Raw genomic sequence first — 19,146 nt, 5'->3', positions numbered from 1 at the left:
GCTGTACTTTAGGCCCTTGATAACTTCGCAGTCAATTAGCGTTAAGGGGCCAACTAAATTAGAATCTTAATAGCTTCGGCTATATCTCTTTAGTTAAGATTAGTTTAGTTTAATTCCTAGTTTTTTAAGTTCGCGACCAAGTGTCGGCTTTATTGTACAACTCCAAGACGGAGTTCTGTTAAATCTTATTTGAATAATAAGGGATTATTTTACCCTTCTATCTTGTTCTTTCCTGTCACACAAACTCAAGCGATTATTCGCTTATCAGTTTTTAAGATTCTTCACGTTCAACGTTAACTTAGAATTACGCAGTGGAGAATTCTACAAACTTTATTCAAAAATGTAACTTCCATTTCCCTATCACCAGTGCAGGATTTACGTATAAGCTACACGAGGTATAGTTTAGGGCCCCCAAAAAATTTAAAATATAGCATAACAGACTTATAAAGAGCCCCAGTTTTCAAATAGCTTAGGGCCTCATCAAGTTTAAATCCAGCCCTACCTATCTTTAATAGTTCCAGAGATTTTCCATTTTTAATTGTATGTAATTGCCTTTAATGTCTTTTTATTTCTTGAATAACTTCTCTTTCCGCAACTGTCACAAATTATTTTTTATGTAGACCATGTCAATACCAAGGAAAAAACTTAGCGCTTCTCAGAATCGGAAAAGAAAACTAGAGCAAGAAAAAGAAGCTCAGAACTCCAGAATAAGAATGAAATTATATTTAATAAACAAATCGAAAAAAAAAAAACAGAAGTTAAGAAGGATGAAGAACTAAAATCAGATTCAAATTGTATTTCTATTGCTGCTAAACGTTTATGCAATAACATATCACAACAAATAAAATACTCTAAAGATGATGAAGTTGGGGGCCCAAGTACATCAGAAGTCTCAAATCCATGTCCATTACTAATAAATACAGAAAATGCAACAGAAACACTCACTGCGATTACGGACGTTCTGGAGTTCAAAGATGTTGCTGATTTAAAATTCTCTAATAATCTTCCAATAAAAAACGAACCATCTTCGCGCTGAAATGATTATTCGTGGATGCCGCGTATTTCAAAACGAATCCAGTCGAAATGCAAGAGCAATATCAACTAATCGTCTAATGCCAAAATCTTGGCTTTTTCGACGAATCGGTAATGAAGAAGGAACTGAAATAAACCGATCTTGGTTATTATATTCACAAAAAAAATAATGCAACGTACTGATTTTGTTGTTTACTGTTTGTTACATCAAACTCCGGTACACAGTCATCTTTCGCAACAGCATCTGGTTTTAATAAATGGAGGAAAAAAAGATAAATTGATTAGCCATGAAAGAAGTCAAATTCATCAAAAATCGTTTACAATGTGGAAAGAAGATTAATTAATAAAAAAGGGAATCATGAATCATTAGAAGCAAATATACAGTGTGAAAAAGAACGGTGGCGAAACATATTGCAACGGATATTAACTTATATGAAGTATATGATTATACAAATTCTTCCTTTACGTGGCCACGTTGAAATTCACGCTTCAAGACGGTACAAATGTCGGAAGCGTATTATCTTTACTTAAACTTGTAGCTCAGCTTGATCCACTGCTAGCTACTCATCTAAAAAATGTCATAGAAACGCCAAGAGCTGTCTCATCACCACAAATCCAAAATAAATTTATTCATCTTTTGGCAACCATAGTTCGAAATCAATTAATAAGTGACATCAAAAGAAATAAATATTACGGACTTTTATTTGATTCGACTCCTGATATTACTCATCGAGAACAAATGCCGCAAGTCTTTAGGTATGTATATATTGATTTTACCAACAGAAAAGTTTCCGTCAAAGAATCCTTTTTTTAAGATTTATTGAAATACATGCTAAAGATGCAGCCTCAATTGAAAATACAATTTTAGAAAAATTAAATTCCGATCAGATTTCATTAACAAATTGTAGATTACAATGTTATGATAATGCTGCCTTGATGTCAGGTCACATATCTGACGTTCAACAAAGAATTATGGAAAAAAATAATAAAGCATTATTTGTAAATTGTGATAACGACTTATTAAATTTAGTAGGATTCACTGCAGCTAAGCAAGATCCAGTCGTTATAACATGCTTTGGAATAACTGAAAACATATATCTCTTTTTCTCGCGTTCAACATTACGATGGGAATTAGTAAAAAATGCTTTAAAAAAAAACTGTTAAACATGAATCTGAAACACGATGGAGCGCCAAAGCAGAAGCGGTTAGCATTATTGTTGGAGGATTGGAAGAATTAGTAGAATTATTAGAAAAATTAGCAGAGGATACTACTATTACAAGTGACACCAGAAGTGAAGCTGCACTTTTATTGCAAAATATGCTGAATTTTAGTTTCATAACTTTAGTCCATTTCTCGCATAAGATCTTGAGGAGAATTGATCGTGTGCAGCTTAGGTTACAAGATCCTAAAATGAATTTTAGAGAAGCGTTCTTGATCGTCTGCAGCAGGAAATAAATAAGCGATCTAAGTGATCTTAACTCCAAATTTGGATTTTTACTGGATGTTGAAAATTTATTAAACAAGGGTAATGTTGATAACGATCTTGAAAAGAATTGTAAAAATTTGGGTGAATTTTATAATACAGATTTTAATGGAACAGAACTTTATGTCGAAATATGTGATTGCAAGAGTTACTCACCAGTAGAAAAAGTTAACCTAAGAACTCCATTACAGCTTCTTACCTTTATAATATCGTATGTAGAAAATGTTTTTCCAAACCTGAGAGTCGCTCTACAACTATTCCTTACTATTTCAGTATCAATTGCTAGCTGTGAACATTCGTTCAGCAAATTAAAATTAATTTTGACACATCTACGATCAACGATGGGACAAGATCGCTTAAGTGACCTAGCATTTTTAAGTGTAGAAAGAGAAAAATTTTAAAAGATCGACTTTGATGAAGTAACTGATATATTTGCTTCATCAAAGGCAAGAAAAATATGTACATAATAATTAATTGTATTCATTTATTATAATATTATATTATATTATTATTAAATATAGCGACCTTATATATATTAACTTTTAAATTGTTTGAAAATTGTACTTTTTAAAAAAATTAATTAAGTATGCTAAATAAATAACATCTTTAACTTATTCTAGATGACCGTATGTCCGATTTTTCTACTGACAGACACATTTCCGAATCCAATTCCAGTCTTGGTTTTTTAACAAGATTCTTTTGCCTCAAATTTAAATTTCTTTTGGCTAAATTATCTCAAGCCTAACCTGAGTCTGTGTCCCCTATATATCTCGAAAAACAGAACAGTATTTTGTAGAAGAGTACTTGCAGTGACTATTCGTAATATATTATAGAATATTTCAAGCTAGGTACTGTAACCTTTTATTTTTGTCTTATATTCTTATTACGAGTATATTCTATATATTACATTACTATATGTTTTTAGCGGGGCGCCAGTTATGCCAGCTACACCACTGATCGAACCGGCATTGTATGATCGCAGACACTTCCGTTAAAGAAAGCTATAAATCCAGATGTCAGTTGTCTGTCAGAAACACTGCTTATGAAAAGGGTTTAATAATTACTCCACGATATTGCTCAGAACAAAATACTATAAATAAAAAGATTTTGTACGTGGATTCCGGCGCCAGCAGTTATCTAATAGGAGATAAAAGTTTGTTTACAGAACTGAGATATGAGGATTCTCAAGCAAAAATCATTTTAGCGGATGGAAAAATTTTATATTCGCAGGGCAGAGGATTTGTTGACCTTGATTTAGAACATGAATGTGGTATGGTAATTTCCTGTTATGTTTTTACCACCAATCCTCGAATTCCATATCACAGATTATGATCGTACTGCATTAATATAAATATTAACAAGACAGTGCACAATAAAAATTAAGCTTTATTTAGGAACATCGCGCATACTCCCCGACAGCCTGCCTGTTTCGCTCTGCTCGCTACTCGTAAGAAAAACTTCTCCTCTAGGGTTGCCACACTTATCGGAGGGCGCAAGGCGCGCTCCTTATCGCCATCACCACAGAGTTTCCCCCCAGTTCCTTTAATGGCTATTCAAAGGAACGACATAGGTTATGAAATTATCTCAGAGTATCCGTACTGTCGGGTATTTTTACATGATTACAAAATTAAAATATAAAATTAGAAAAGATCAAAATGAAATTCAATATATAACAAGGTATTGACACATATAATAAACATGAAATAACAAGAAATATGTTAAGATATGAATTTAAAAAAAATGTTTTAAATTGTTATGTAAGAAGCAAGTTTCTTAGGGAAGTGAACATGTCTTCCCGATCTGGTGACAGTTTGTGTCTTAGAGAGTTCGTTTGCAGATTTATTCTGCTGAACTGTCTTTAAGTCTTTATTTGTTTTCAGTTCAGGCAAATTAGAGTCCGAAAGCAAATAGGCTGGTTTCACACGGTCTATAGACACAGTAGATTTCAGACCGTTAACATCAATTGTGAAAGTTTTGTCTGTTCTAGAAAGGACTTTATGCGGACCTGTATATGGTTGGCACAGAGGTGGCTTTACTCGATCGACACGTAAGTATACATGCGTACACGACTTTAAGGTAGCACTTACGTAACATTTTTCTTGGCAATGTGCAGATGTTGCTATTGGATTCAATTGTTGCATTCTATGCCTAAGATTCGTGATAAATTATGTGTCATACGGAGATATCTTAGATGACGTTATCATATCACTAGGCAGCTTGAGAGTTGTGCCGTACACCAGTTCAGCACAAGATGACTGTAGATCTTCCTTTACGGCTGTCCGAATACCAAGCATAACAACTGGTAGTGTTTCAGTCCAGTTATTGGTCTCGTGAGCCTTGAGAGAAGATTTTAAATGTCGATGAAATCGTTCAACAATGCCGTTGGACATTGGATGATAGGCTGTTGTTGTGATTCTGTTCGTACCCAAAATGCGCGTGAATTCTGCAAAAAGTGCGGATCTCATTTGAGAACCTTGGTCTGTTGTTATGATCGATGGGCAGCCAAAACGAGATATCCAACAGTTGAAGATGGCTCTGCAAATGGTTTCCGTTTTCATATCCGGGATGGGAATGGCTTCAGGCCATCTGGAGAATCTATCTATTAGAGTCAAAAGGTACACGTTGCCTTCTGATGGAGGTAACGGTCCGACGATATCCATATGGATTTCTGAAAAACGTGCATCAGGAAGAGAGAATGTGCCCAGTGGTGCTTTAGTATGCCTAGTAATTTTCGATTTTTGGCAAGATTCACAGGATTTCACCCAATTTTTGATATGACGTTTCATATCGGGCCATACATAACGAGAACAAATAAGCTTCGTAGTAGCTGCAATTCCTGGATGTGACAGATTATGCAGATGATTAAAGATGAGTCTGCGAAAGGAATTCGGAACAAATGGACGAGGAATGTCTGTTGATATGTCACAAAGAATATTACCATCAGAATATTGGCACGGTTTAAATTCCAGTTTCAAAGATGATGTGTTGTTTTTGAGAAGGTCCTGTACCTCCGGATCATGCCGTTGAGCTTCCGAAAATTTTTTAAAATCCAAAAATGGAGATTTTGTTATGGAATCAATTTCGATTCTTGAAAGAGCGTCAGCAACGACGTTTTTTGAACCTTGCACATGCCTAATATCAGTAGAGTACTGAGAAATAAAATCTAAATGGCGCAATTGTCGAGGTGAACATTTATGAGGGTTCTGTTTAAAAGCGTATATTAACGGTTTTTGATCCGTATAAATTATAAAATTTCTGCCCTCTAACATGTGTCGGAATTTCTTAATTGCAGAATAAATAGAAAATAATTCCCTATCGTACGCGGACCATTTCTGTTGACTTTTACTGAGTTTCATAGAGAAAAATGCTATAGGTTCCCATGTTTGTTGAGACAACTGCATAAGTGTGCCGCCGATTGCGACGTCTGAGGCATCTACCCAAATGCTTAGCTGGGCTCCGGGAATAGGGTGTCTCAAAAGGGTAGCCTGAGCAATGGCATTTTTGGCAGCAATAAAGGCTTGTTCAGCATTCTCGTTCCAATTTAATTGTGGGGATGAATCCTGAACACGAGAACGAGATTTCTTTTTATTAATATAGCCTTCTAACAATTTTATTAAAGGAGAAAGAATATGTGCTGCTTTAGGTATGAAACATCTATAAAAGTTAAACATGCCTAAAAATCGGCGAAGCTGAGTGAGAGTGGTAGGTTGAGGAAAATCTAAAATACATTTGACTTTGTCAGGAAGAGGTTCAATTCCGTTTTCACTAAGGTTTGACCAAAGGTGCATTTTGAAACATTTATGTAAAGTCCATATTCCTGAAGTTTGGAAAATAAAGCTTTCAAATGCCTGCAATGTTCCTCAGAATCTTTAGAGGCTATGAGCAAGTCATCGACAAAAGCGTAAACGCCTTCTAAATCCCGCGTGACTTCATCTATAAAACGTTGAAAAGTCGCAGATGCATTGCATAAGCCGAATTGCATACGGGTACTTTCGAATAAACCGAATGGTGTGCATATGGCGGTTTTGTGGATGTCGGCTGGGTTAATTGGTATTTGATGGTATGCCTTAATCAGGTCGACATGACTAAAAATTTTAGTACCGTGCAATGCAGCAGTAAAATCGGCTAAACATGGAATAGGGTATTTGTCTTTTATTGTTTGAGCGTTCAATGCTCGATAATCTCCTACAGGTCTCCATTCCAGACTTCCCTTTTTTGGAACCATGTGAAGTGGGGATGCATAATTGCTGCTCGAAGGTCTCAAATGCCCCAATTGCATCATAGTTTGAAATTCTTGTTTTGCTATTTTTAAGCGATCTGGAGCTAACCGACGAGGTTTTGCAACCACAGGTGGACCTTTAGTTATGATATAATGAACGGTGTTGTGTTTAACAGGTTGGTTAGGATCTGGTAATCTAGTAACTGAAGGAAATTCTTTTAAAATTTTGTGATATGGTGTATCACTAAATACAGTTTTTACTGAATAAATGCTTGCATTTTTCACGCAACCGACGGTTTTAAAATGCGTTTTTAAATCTTTGAGACATTTGTTTCTGAGATCAGGCACCAATTCAAAGAAATGGAGAAAATCTGCTCCAAGAATGGGTGTACTAACATTTGCTATAAGAAAAGTCCATGTAAACTGTCGTCTTAATTTGAAATCCAAAGAAAGTGTTTTTTGACCATAAACATGAATAGTAGAAGAATTAGCAGCGAAAAGTGTTTGTTGGGACGAATTCCGTTTTTGAGAATTATTTGCTGGAAGTAAGGACACGTCAGAGCCGGTATCGACCAAGAATGAAAGGTTTGTTCTACGGTCACGAACGAACAGGCGACGTGAAACTTGAGGCAAAGAATAAGTCGCCTCTATTCTTTGCTGGTTTCGTTTCCCTGCCATGAACAAGGTTTTGTACATTTGTCATCTCTACACTTTTTCCCAAAACGTCTATGATACCAGCAAACAGAATAATCTCTCCTTTTGGAATTGCTTCTTTCCTTATTGCGATCTCCGCGATTTGGCGAGCGACCACGAGAAAGAGAAATGCGATCAATACGTTTGTTTAATTTTTCTATTTGTTTAAATAATTTATCCTCAAGAGACTGATCGACTGTGCGAGAAACGGCACAAGTCCCTGGGGTTGGATTTACTTCTAAAATTCTGTCGGCAATTTCTGCAGCTTTATCTACTGTTAAATTGGAAACCGCTGCCAAAATAGACTGAACAGTCGAAGGCAAACGTTGAAGGAATAATTCTAACATTAAGTTATCAGGAACATTTAAAGATTCTGCTCGACGTTTCATATTTCTAAGCAAATCGAAAGGTTTTCGAGAACCTAATTCTTCTCCAGATAATAATTGGCGAATTTCTTGCTGAGAAGATTCTCCTGAACGATTTATTAACTCAGTTTTAAGCTTTGCATATGGATCAATAGGGTCTGGTGTCATAAGTAAATCCCGTACTAGTGATGCGATATCTGGAGGAAGATGAGAAACTACATAATTATATTTAGTAATGGATTCTGTGATAGGTTTGGGGGTGGCAAGAGCAAAAGTACTTTCACACATAATAAACCATAAAGATGGGTCTGATCGGTTATAAACCGGAATTTGGACGGCATGAACATCAGACATTGTGCAAGGTTTTTAAGCCAAAATAAAAGGAAAAATTTAACTAAAGAAAATGAAATTAAATGATAAGTAGAAAACAGAATTATAAAATGATCTATAATTACTACTCATCTGTGATCCGGAGGACGAAAACCGATGTAATCCATTACTTCTGGTTTGGAGATCTTGAGTGATGGCTTGTAGTCAAAACCGAAAGTGCTTGAGAACTGTTCATACGATTTAACACTGTCCGGGTTACCATTATGGTAATTTCCTGTTATGTTTTTACCACCAATCCTCGAATTCCATATCACAGATTATGTTCGTACTGCATTAATATAAATATTAACAAGACATAGTGCACAATAAAAATTAAGCTTTATTTAGGAACATCGCGCATACTCCCCGACAGCCTGCCTGTTTCGCTCTGCTCGCTACTCGTAAGAAAAACTTCTCCTCTAGGGTTGCCACACTTATCGGAGGGCGCAAGGCGCGCTCCTTATCGCCATCACCACAGTGGATTACAGAAAATTCGGTTGACTGTTGTTTATTACGTTCCTAATTTAAAGAGCAACTGAATTTCGGTTAAGCAAATTGCTAGTAAGGGATATTCTGTTACTTTCGAAAAAGAAAAGTGTTACGTAAAGAAGGATAGCCAAATAATTATGCGTGCGTATTCTGATGATAATAGTTTATATAAAATTGTTTTAATAAAAAATTCAGAAAACGCTAATTTTGCAGTTGATGTAAAAATAAAAACTGTATACAAATATGGCATTCTAGGTTAGGTCATCAGACAATTAGTAAGAGAAAATCTTGCAGAAGGAATAAATTTAGTTAATTGCAGTCATAATGAAAGCTGTTCAGAATGCATAAAGAATAAAATGCAGCAAATTCCTTATCCGAAAGCTGCTTGCGTTCGAGCAAGAAAACCACTAGAACTTATACATAGTGACATTTGTGGGCCTATGCCTACTCCAAGTATTGGTGGAAAACTTTATTTCGTAACCTTTATTGATGACTTTACTAGATACACTGTCATCTATTTACTCGCGAAAAAGAATGAAGTTCTTAGTAAATTAAAGGACTTTGTTGGTATAACAAGAAATAAATTTAGGAGAACCATACAGGCTCTTAGAACCGATAACGGTGGTGAATATACCAGCAAGGAAATGGAGGAATTTCTATCGGATAACGGCATCAAACATCAACTAACTGTTCTCTTCGCCTCCTCAGAACGGTGTAAGCGACAGAAAAAATAGAAGCCTTACTGAGATGGCCAGGTGCCTGCTGTCCCAAGGCCGACTTTCAGACAATTTTTGGGGTGAAGCTATCAACACAGCAAATTACATCCAGAATCGCCTTCCAACCAGAGTGTTATATATGTAACTGTAACTGTATCTGTATCTATTATTATCTTTAACCGTAACTGTAATATAGAATAGTAGATGAGTAATGTAGAATAAACGATGTTTGTGTACATCTTGTAATCATCACTGAGCACGTACCCAACACATATAAAATACAAAACATGGCGCAGCCCGTCGTTGTTTAAAAAAAGAAAATATTTTTTGAAGAACCATGCAGCCTTGGTAAAGATCTAAACAAAAACATCATGGGAAGTTGTTTACTGTGAAATCGAAACTTATATCGCTGGTAAGTGAGTTGTTTATTTTTATTGGAAGTGGCTAAAAATACGTATATATAAACTATTTAAAGTCCTAAATTAAATATGGATGGATTAAAGCCACCAAGTAATCTAAGTTTCGAAGGAAATTTAAGCGAAAATTGGAAGAAATGGAAACAAAAATTCCAAATTTATATGTTAGCGTCTGGTGGTATTACTAAATCACCTGAAATTAAAGTAGCTATTTTATTGCATATTATTGGTGAAGAAGCACTTGAAAAATTTAATACTTTTAATTTAAGTGAAGAAGATAAGAAGGATGTTGACAAAGTAATTGAAGCTTTCGAAAATTTTTGCATACCGAAAGCAAACGAAAGTGTTGATAGACATATATTTTTCTGTCGAACACAACATGTAGGTGAATCGTTTGATGATTTCTTAACTGATTTAAAGAAATTAAGTAGCAATTGTGGATTTGCAGAATTAAAAGATAGTTTAATAAGGGATAGAATAGTAAGTGGAATTCTAAATAAAAATCTCAAAGATAGATTATTAAGGGAAGATCAGTTAACATTGGAGAAATGTATTAAAATGTGTAAAGCTTCTGAATTAGCAGAACTTCAGCTGAAAACTTTAACTGAAGAAAATAAAATAGAAGCTATCAAACGTAATAAATTTCCACCTTCAGAGGAAAAAAGTCAGCCTTGTAAGAAAGACTATCATGTAAAACAAAAGCAACAAAGTACTAAATCTTCTTCAAACTATCAAGGAAATAAATACAATAATCCAAAACCATGTAGAAAATGTGGAACTTTTCATAAATTATACAACTGTCCTGCTTATAATAAGATTTGCTTGTACTGTAAAAAGAAAAATCACTTTTCTAAAATGTTCACTTATAAAAATGTTAATGTTGTACAGAATAATTTAGAGCAAGAGTTACATAATAATGGTAATGAATATATTTTAGGGTCAGTAGAAAATATAAATCCATTTTCTAAAATAAAACCGAATGGTTTGAAAAACTAAAAGTAAACATATCTAAATATTTATTTGTTAAGTTGGATACTGGAGCTCAGTGTAATGTGCTACCATTGCCTAAATTTAAAAAATTAAATTTAAGAGAGAAATGTTTGACTGAATCAAAAGTCACTTTAAATAATTACAATGGTACTACAATTGATGTAGTTGGAAAATGTAAATTATTATGCGAGACATCGAAAGGAGACAAGGATGAAGTAGAATTTCAAGTTGTAGCATGTGATAAAACTGTTCCAGCTATTTTAGGTTTACCTACATTGCAAAAATTAAACCTAATGCAAAGGATTTGTACAGTAAATCCTGATTCTAATGAAAAGTTACCAGAACTTTTAAAAGGATATCAAGATTTGTTTAGAGGAACTGGGAATTTAACTGGATATACATATCATATTAAATTAAAACCAGGAGCTGTTGGTAAAATAGAACCCTGTAGGAAAATTCCACTTAGCTTATTAAATCCATTAAAAAAGGAATTAGCAAGAATGGAAAAAGATGGTATTATAAAGAAAGTTAACCAACCAACAGAATTCATGAATTCATTAGTGGTAGTAAGGAAAAAGGATGGAAATTTAAGAGTGTGTTTAGATCCTCAGTTCCTTAACCAAAATATACTGAGAGAACATTATCACATACCAACCTTTGAAGAAATTTCATCTCAAATGACAAATGCAAAGGTCTTTAGTATTTTAGATGCAAACAAAGCATTTTGGCAAATTAAACTGTCAGATTCAAGTTGTGAATTTACTACATTTAACACTCCGTTTGGTAGATATTGTTTTTTGAGGTTGCCATATGGACTGAGTTCATCACCAGAAGTTTTCCACAGAAGTTTTTCTGAAATTTTTAGTGATTTAGAAGGAGTTCAAATATATATAGATGACTTATTAGTTTGGGGTAAAGATAAAAAAGAACATGATTCAAGATTAAAGAAGTTGTTGGACAGAGCCAGAGAAAACAATGTTAAATTTAATTTAAATAAATGTAAATATGGGCTGAATGAAGTGAAATATATGAGACATATATTTTCTAAAGATGGTTCAAAACCAGATGAAGACAAAATTAAGGCTATTCTAGATATAAAACCACCAAAAAATGTGAAAGAATTAGAAACTTTCCTAGGAATGATTACATATGTTTCTAGATTTATACCTAATGTATCAGAATTGACATCATGTTTAAGAGATTTGTTGAAAAAACAAGTTATCTGGAACTGGAATGCAACACATGAAAAAGCGTTTAGAAGACTAAAAGATGTCTTGGTAAATAAACCAGTTTTACAGTATTATGATATAAACATGCCAGTAGTTTTATCTGTAGATGCATCTCAAGAAGGACTAGGAGCAGTCTTACTGCAGAATAATTTACCAGTGGCATATGCATCTAAGGCATTAACAGATACACAGAAGAATTATGCTCAAATTGAAAAGGAAACTTTAGCTATTGTATTTGCGTGTGAGAAATTTCACCAGTATATATTTGGAAAAAATATTACGTGGAAAGTGATCATAAACCACTGGAATCAATTTTTAAAAAGCCATTAAATAAATGCCCTGTAAGACTACAAAGAATGCGTATAAGATTACAGCCATATCAGTTTGGGATAAAATATAAACCAGGAAAAGAACTTTTTATAGCGGATGCATTATCAAGATCATTCACTGATAAAGGATCTGATTTCTTTGAATGAGAAATAGAAGCTCATGTTGGATTAGTTGTAAAATGTATACCAATGTCTAATGGTAAAATGGAAGTTTTTCAACTGGAAACAGAAAAAGATGAAGAACTACAAGTTTTAAGAAAATTAATTAAAACTGGATGGCCAGATGAAAAATGTATGGTTCCAGAACTGGCAAAACCATATTTTAACTTCAGAGAACTATCAGAAGCAAATGGATTAATATTTAAAAATTCCTGTGTTGTTGTACAAGAAGTTTACGAAAAGATATGTTAAGCAGAATTCATTATGGTCATTTAGGAGTAGTAAAATGCAAGATCAAAGCAAGAGAAATATTATATTGGCCAGGAATGTCCAAAGAAATTGAATATTTGGTACTGAATTGTCAAACATGTTTAAGTTTACAAAAAGCTAATACTAAAGAACCAATGTTATCTAAAGAAATACCTAATGGTCCATGGGAAGTATTGGGAACAGACCTCTTTTACTTTCAAGGAAGGGATTATCTAATAGTTATAGATTATTTTAGCAAATATGTTGAAATTGTACATTTGGAAGATTTGTCAAGTGTAGCAGTGATAAAGCAATTGAAATCAATTTTTGCAAGACATGGTATTCCGAAAATAGTATATTCGGATAATGGTTCACAATATAATTTCAGGAAATATAAAGATTTTGCAAGAAGATGGAATTTTGAAACCAGAACTTCAAGTCCAAAATACCCACAGTCTAATGGAATGGTTGAAATACATATTCAAACTGTCAAGCGAATGTTAGAAAAAGCTGTAGTTGACAACAAGGATCCATATTTAGTTTTACTGGAATATCGTAACTCTTCTATTTCACATGAAATTAAGTCACCTTCTGAATTGATGTTTGGAAGAAAAGTAAATGGATTGATGCCTATAGAAGAGAATTTCATCCAAGCTAAACGATATGAAGACCATAAACAACACTTACTGAAGAGACAAACCTTACAAAAAAGTTATTATGATAGGAATGCAAGACCATTAAAACCACTGAAAACAGGAGATCGTGTTTACATAAAAGAGAAAGGGAAAAAACTAAATGAAAGAGGGAAAATTATAGAAGAAGCAGAAAGACCACATTCATATAGGATTATAAGAACAGATGGAAGAATTGTAGAAAGGAACAGAAGAGACCTTCTTAAAGGAACTAATCAGGAAGAGTTTGCAATACAAAACAGCTATGAGAATGAAGTTATAGATGAACCTGAGATACATGAAAATAGTAGGAGCACTACGAATTTAGATGTGCCTGTAAGTCCTTCAAAATCTAACAGAAGTGTTGTGTCACCAAATAGTGAAAGAGGTATAGTATCATCAGATTTTTCAAATGGACATAACTACGTCACTCGATCTAGTAGGACTGTTAAGAAACCTTATTATTTAAAAGAATATGTTTAATTTTACTACTATTATTATTTTTTTATAAAAAAGGGAGATGTTATATATGTAACTGTAACTGTATCTATTATTATCTTTAATCGTAACTGTAATATAGAATAGTAGATGAGTAATGTAGAATAAACGATGTTTGTGTACATCTTGTAATCATCACTGAGCACGTACCCAACACATATAAAATACAACACACAGAGCTTGTGATAAGACTCCCTATGAATTATGGAGCGGAGGAAAACCTAATTTAGCTCATATGAAACAATTTGGTTGCACAGCTTATGCATATGTACATAAGGAAAACCGTAAAAACTAGAATTCTTGTCGGTTACGATCAACGATCAAAGGGGTACAGAATCTACACAGGTGAAAACCGTATAATTATCAGTAGAAGCGTAAAATTTGTCGAAGAATTATCAGCGAATGAAAATATTGAAATTTCTGCTCATCCAAAGGTTTAAGATGTTGAGAATGATGAAGAAACTGAAGAAAAACACAAAAATTGTATCCAAGAAGAAACAAGACGATCAGAAAGGAAATCGAAGGGAATACCACCTGAACGTCTAGGATTTCCAACAAACACAATCAAAACCATACCAGAAAATTTTAAAGACTTAGATAAATTGAATTCCAAAGAAAAGGAAAAGTGGTTACTCGCAGTTGATGAAGAAATCAATTCCTTATCCCAAAATAAAACTTGGGAACTGGCTGAGCTTCCTGTAGGAAAGAAACCTATTGGCTATCGATGGATTTTCAATTTGAAAGAAAACGAAGAGGGAACAGTCATTCGTTACAAGGCGCGACTAGTTGCTAAAGGTTATAGTCAAAAATTTGGAACTGATTATGATCATACCTTTACACCAGTAGTTCGACATACAATTATCAGAACTTTTCTTGCTGTCACAGCATATGGTAAAATGCATGTGAGGCATGTAGACATTACTACAGCATTTCTACATGGAAATTTAGAAGAAGAAATATACATGGAACAGCCAGAAGGCACTGTTAAACCCGGACAAGAACAGAAGGTTTGCAAACTGAAAAAAGCTATTTATATTAAAGCAAGCTGCTAGAGCATGGAATAAAAAAGTTGAAGAAGCATTAAAGAATAGTAACTTTTTGCAAAGTACGGCAGAGCCATGCTTATTTCTAAAGAAAGATGGAAATGACACGATAATGATTATTGCTATGTTGATGATATCCTTATAGCATGCAAAACCGAAGAAAAAAATCAAAAGGCTAATCAAATCTCTCAATGAATTCTTCGAAGCAAAAGATTTAGGAGAAATTAGAAACTACTTAGGAATCAACATCAAAAGAGATGAAATCAAGTTTCTATTGAGTCAAAAATCAAAAATCAAAAAATTGAAGAAAATATTTTGTCCAGATATCCACAAACCATCTTACACACCAATGGATACAAAGGAAGAGAACATCTCTCCACCAGTGGACAATACCAAGTACAGACAAGCCATTGGAGCCTTATTATACATAGCCACTGTAACCAGACCGGACATTACTCTTGCAGTGAATCTATTAAGCAGGAAAAATGAATCTCCAAATAAGGACTGGAAAGCAGTTCTAAGGGTGATTGAATACCTCAACTATACGAAGGACATTTGCCTGAAAGACATCTGCCTCAACTATACGAAGGACATTTGAATTGACTCTGATAGCACACCAACACTTTCCTGTTATACGGATGCTGACTATGCATCTGATTTAACCACCCGACGATCAACAGGTGGAAATTTATTTTTCTTAAGAAACAGTCCAATATTTTGGTCCACAAAGCGACAAAATTGTGTTTCCCTATCATCTACAGAATCCGAGCTTATTTCTGCAGCCACTGCTGCTCAAGAGCTCAAATGAATATTAGATCTCCTTAAAGATTTTGGAATAATTCAAAAACTACCCATTAAGATATTTGAAGACAATAAGTCCACAGTAACTCTTATAAAACAGGGGAAAATGAATACTAGGCTAAAGTATATTAATGTTAAATATTTCTTTTTAAGGGAAATGGAAGAAAATAAAATAATTGAGATAACTTCCTGCAATACAAATTCTATGATTGCAGATATTTTTACTAAGCCATTGCCCAAACCGAAATTTCTGAAATTAAGAAGTGAGCTAAATCTTATTTCCAGTATTTCTCAAATGCATGATTAAAGGGGGGATTATTGTAAATTAATCAAGCATTTGAGAATAAATAAATAAAATGTTTTTTCTAACTTACTTCTGGCAACCCTAAGAAATGCCAAGACACACGGGCGTCAAACTTGTCAACTATGTTAATCACGTGATATTAATATATCCCATCATCCTCTTGCTCTATAGATATTCTTAAGCTTCTGTATGTGCTTGTGTTAGCAATAATGTACGTGGAATCAAACAACAAAAAGCTTTATTGAACTCATAGTATCGTTGCAATGATTGTCTGTACTCTGTACAAGAGTCAGAACAACAAGCAGATGTGTGGGATATGCTCTCCCCTTACTGCAGTGGTTGCTTCACACCGTATCTTCATACTTAGCACCAGGTTATCCAACAGATCTTGATGTAAGAGTACCCATTCCTCAATTAACATCTGTTTCAGTTGTTGGGTGTTCCCCGAAGGATTTAATCGTGCCGCAAGGAGTCTCCCCAAAGCATCCCACACATGTTCTATGGGATTTAAATCAAAAGTTGAAGAAGTATTAAAGAATAGTAACTTTTTGCAAAGTACGGCAGACCAATGCTTATTTCTAAAGAAAGATGGAAATGACACGATAATGATTATTGCTATGTTGATGATATCCTTATAGCATGCAAAAGCGAAGAAAAAAATCAAAAGGCTAATCAAATCTTTCAATGAATTCTTCGAAGCAAAAGATTTAGGAGAAATTAGAAACTACTTAGGAATCAACATCAAAAGAGATGAAATCAAGTTTCTATTGAGTCAAAAATCAAAAATCAAAAAATTGAAGAAAATATTTTGTCCAGATATCCACAAACCATCTTACACACCAATGGATACAAAGGAAGAGAACATCTCTCCACCAGTGGACAATACCAAGTACAGACAAGCCATTGGAGCCTTATTATACATAGCCACTGTAACCAGACCGGACATTACTCTTGCAGTGAATCTATTAAGCAGGAAAAATGAATCTCCAAATAAGGACTGGAAAGCAGTTCTAAGGGTGATTGAATACCTCAACTATACGAAGGACATTTGCCTGAAAGACATCTGCCTCAACTATACGAAGGACATTTGAATTGACTCTGATAGCACACCAACACTTTCCTGTTATACGGATGCTGACTATGCATCTGATTTAACCACCCGACGATCAACAGGTGGAAATTTATTTTTCTTAAGAAACAGTCCAATATTTTGGTCCACAAAGCGACAAAATTGTGTTTCCCTATCATCTACAGAATCCGAGCTTATTTCTGCAGCCACTGCTGCTCAAGAGCTCAAATGAATATTAGATCTCCTTAAAGATTTTGGAATAATTCAAAAACTACCCATTAAGATATTTGAAGACAATAAGTCCACAGTAACTCTTATAAAACAGGGAAAAATGAATACTAGGCTAAAGTATATTAATGTTAAATATTTCTTTTTAAGGGAAATGGAAGAAAATAAAATAATTGAGATAACTTCCTGCAATACAAATTCTATGATTGCAGATATTTTTACTAAGCCATTGCCCAAACCGAAATTTCTGAAATTAAGAAGTGAGCTAAATCTTATTTCCAGTATTTCTCAAATGCATGATTAAAGGGGGGATTATTGTAAATTAATCAAGCATTTGAGAATAAATAAATAAAATGTTTTTTCTAACTTACTTCTGGCAACCCTAAGAAATGCCAAGACACACGGGCGTCAAACTTGTCAACTATGTTAATCACGTGATATTAATATATCCCATCATCCTCTTGCTCTATAGATATTCTTAAGCTTCTGTATGTGCTTGTGTTAGCAATAATGTACGTGGAATCAAACAACAAAAAGCTTTATTGAACTCATAGTATCGTTGCAATGATTGTCTGTACTCTGTACAAGAGTCAGAACAACAAGCAGATGTGTGGGATATGCTCTCCCCTTACTGCAGTGGTTGCTTCACACCGTATCTTCATACTTAGCACCAGGTTATCCAACAGATCTTGATGTAAGAGTACCCATTCCTCAATTAACATCTGTTTCAGTTGTTGGGTGTTCCCCGAAGGATTTAATCGTGCCGCAAGGAGTCTCCCCAAAGCATCCCACACATGTTCTATGGGATTTAAATCAAAAGTTGAAGAAGTATTAAAGAATAGTAACTTTTTGCAAAGTACGGCAGACCAATGCTTATTTCTAAAGAAAGATGGAAATGACACGATAATGATTATTGCTATGTTGATGATATCCTTATAGCATGCAAAAGCGAAGAAAAAAATCAAAAGGCTAATCAAATCTTTCAATGAATTCTTCGAAGCAAAAGATTTAGGAGAAATTAGAAACTACTTAGGAATCAACATCAAAAGAGATGAAATCAAGTTTCTATTGAGTCAAAAATCAAAAATCAAAAAATTGAAGAAAATATTTTGTCCAGATATCCACAAACCATCTTACACACCAATGGATACAAAGGAAGAGAACATCTCTCCACCAGTGGACAATACCAAGTACAGACAAGCCATTGGAGCCTTATTATACATAGCCACTGTAACCAGACCGGACATTACTCTTGCAGTGAATCTATTAAGCAGGAAAAATGAATCTCCAAATAAGGACTGGAAAGCAGTTCTAAGGGTGATTGAATATCTCAACTATACGAAGGACATTTGCCTGAAAGACATCTGCCTCAACTATACGAAGGACATTTGAATTGACTCTGATAGCACACCAACACTTTCCTGTTATACGGATGCTGACTATGCATCTGATTTAACCACCCGACGATCAACAGGTGGAAATTTATTTTTCTTAAGAAACAGTCCAATATTTTGGTCCACAAAGCGACAAAATTGTGTTTCCCTATCATCTACAGAATCCGAGCTTATTTCTGCAGCCACTGCTGCTCAAGAGCTCAAATGAATATTAGATCTCCTTAAAGATTTTGGAATAATTCAAAAACTACCCATTAAGATATTTGAAGACAATAAGTCCACAGTAACTCTTATAAAACAGGGAAAAATGAATACTAGGCTAAAGTATATTAATGTTAAATATTTCTTTTTAAGGGAAATGGAAGAAAATAAAATAATTGAGATAACTTCCTGCAATAC

This window comes from Stegodyphus dumicola, chromosome 2 (assembly GCF_044657685.1).
Source record: "Stegodyphus dumicola isolate Sdum_Otavi_A_Nest chromosome 2, ASM4465768v1".
NCBI classification, from domain to species: Eukaryota; Metazoa; Arthropoda; class Arachnida; order Araneae; family Eresidae; genus Stegodyphus; species Stegodyphus dumicola.
Note: the sequence above shows the minus strand (reverse complement) of the source record.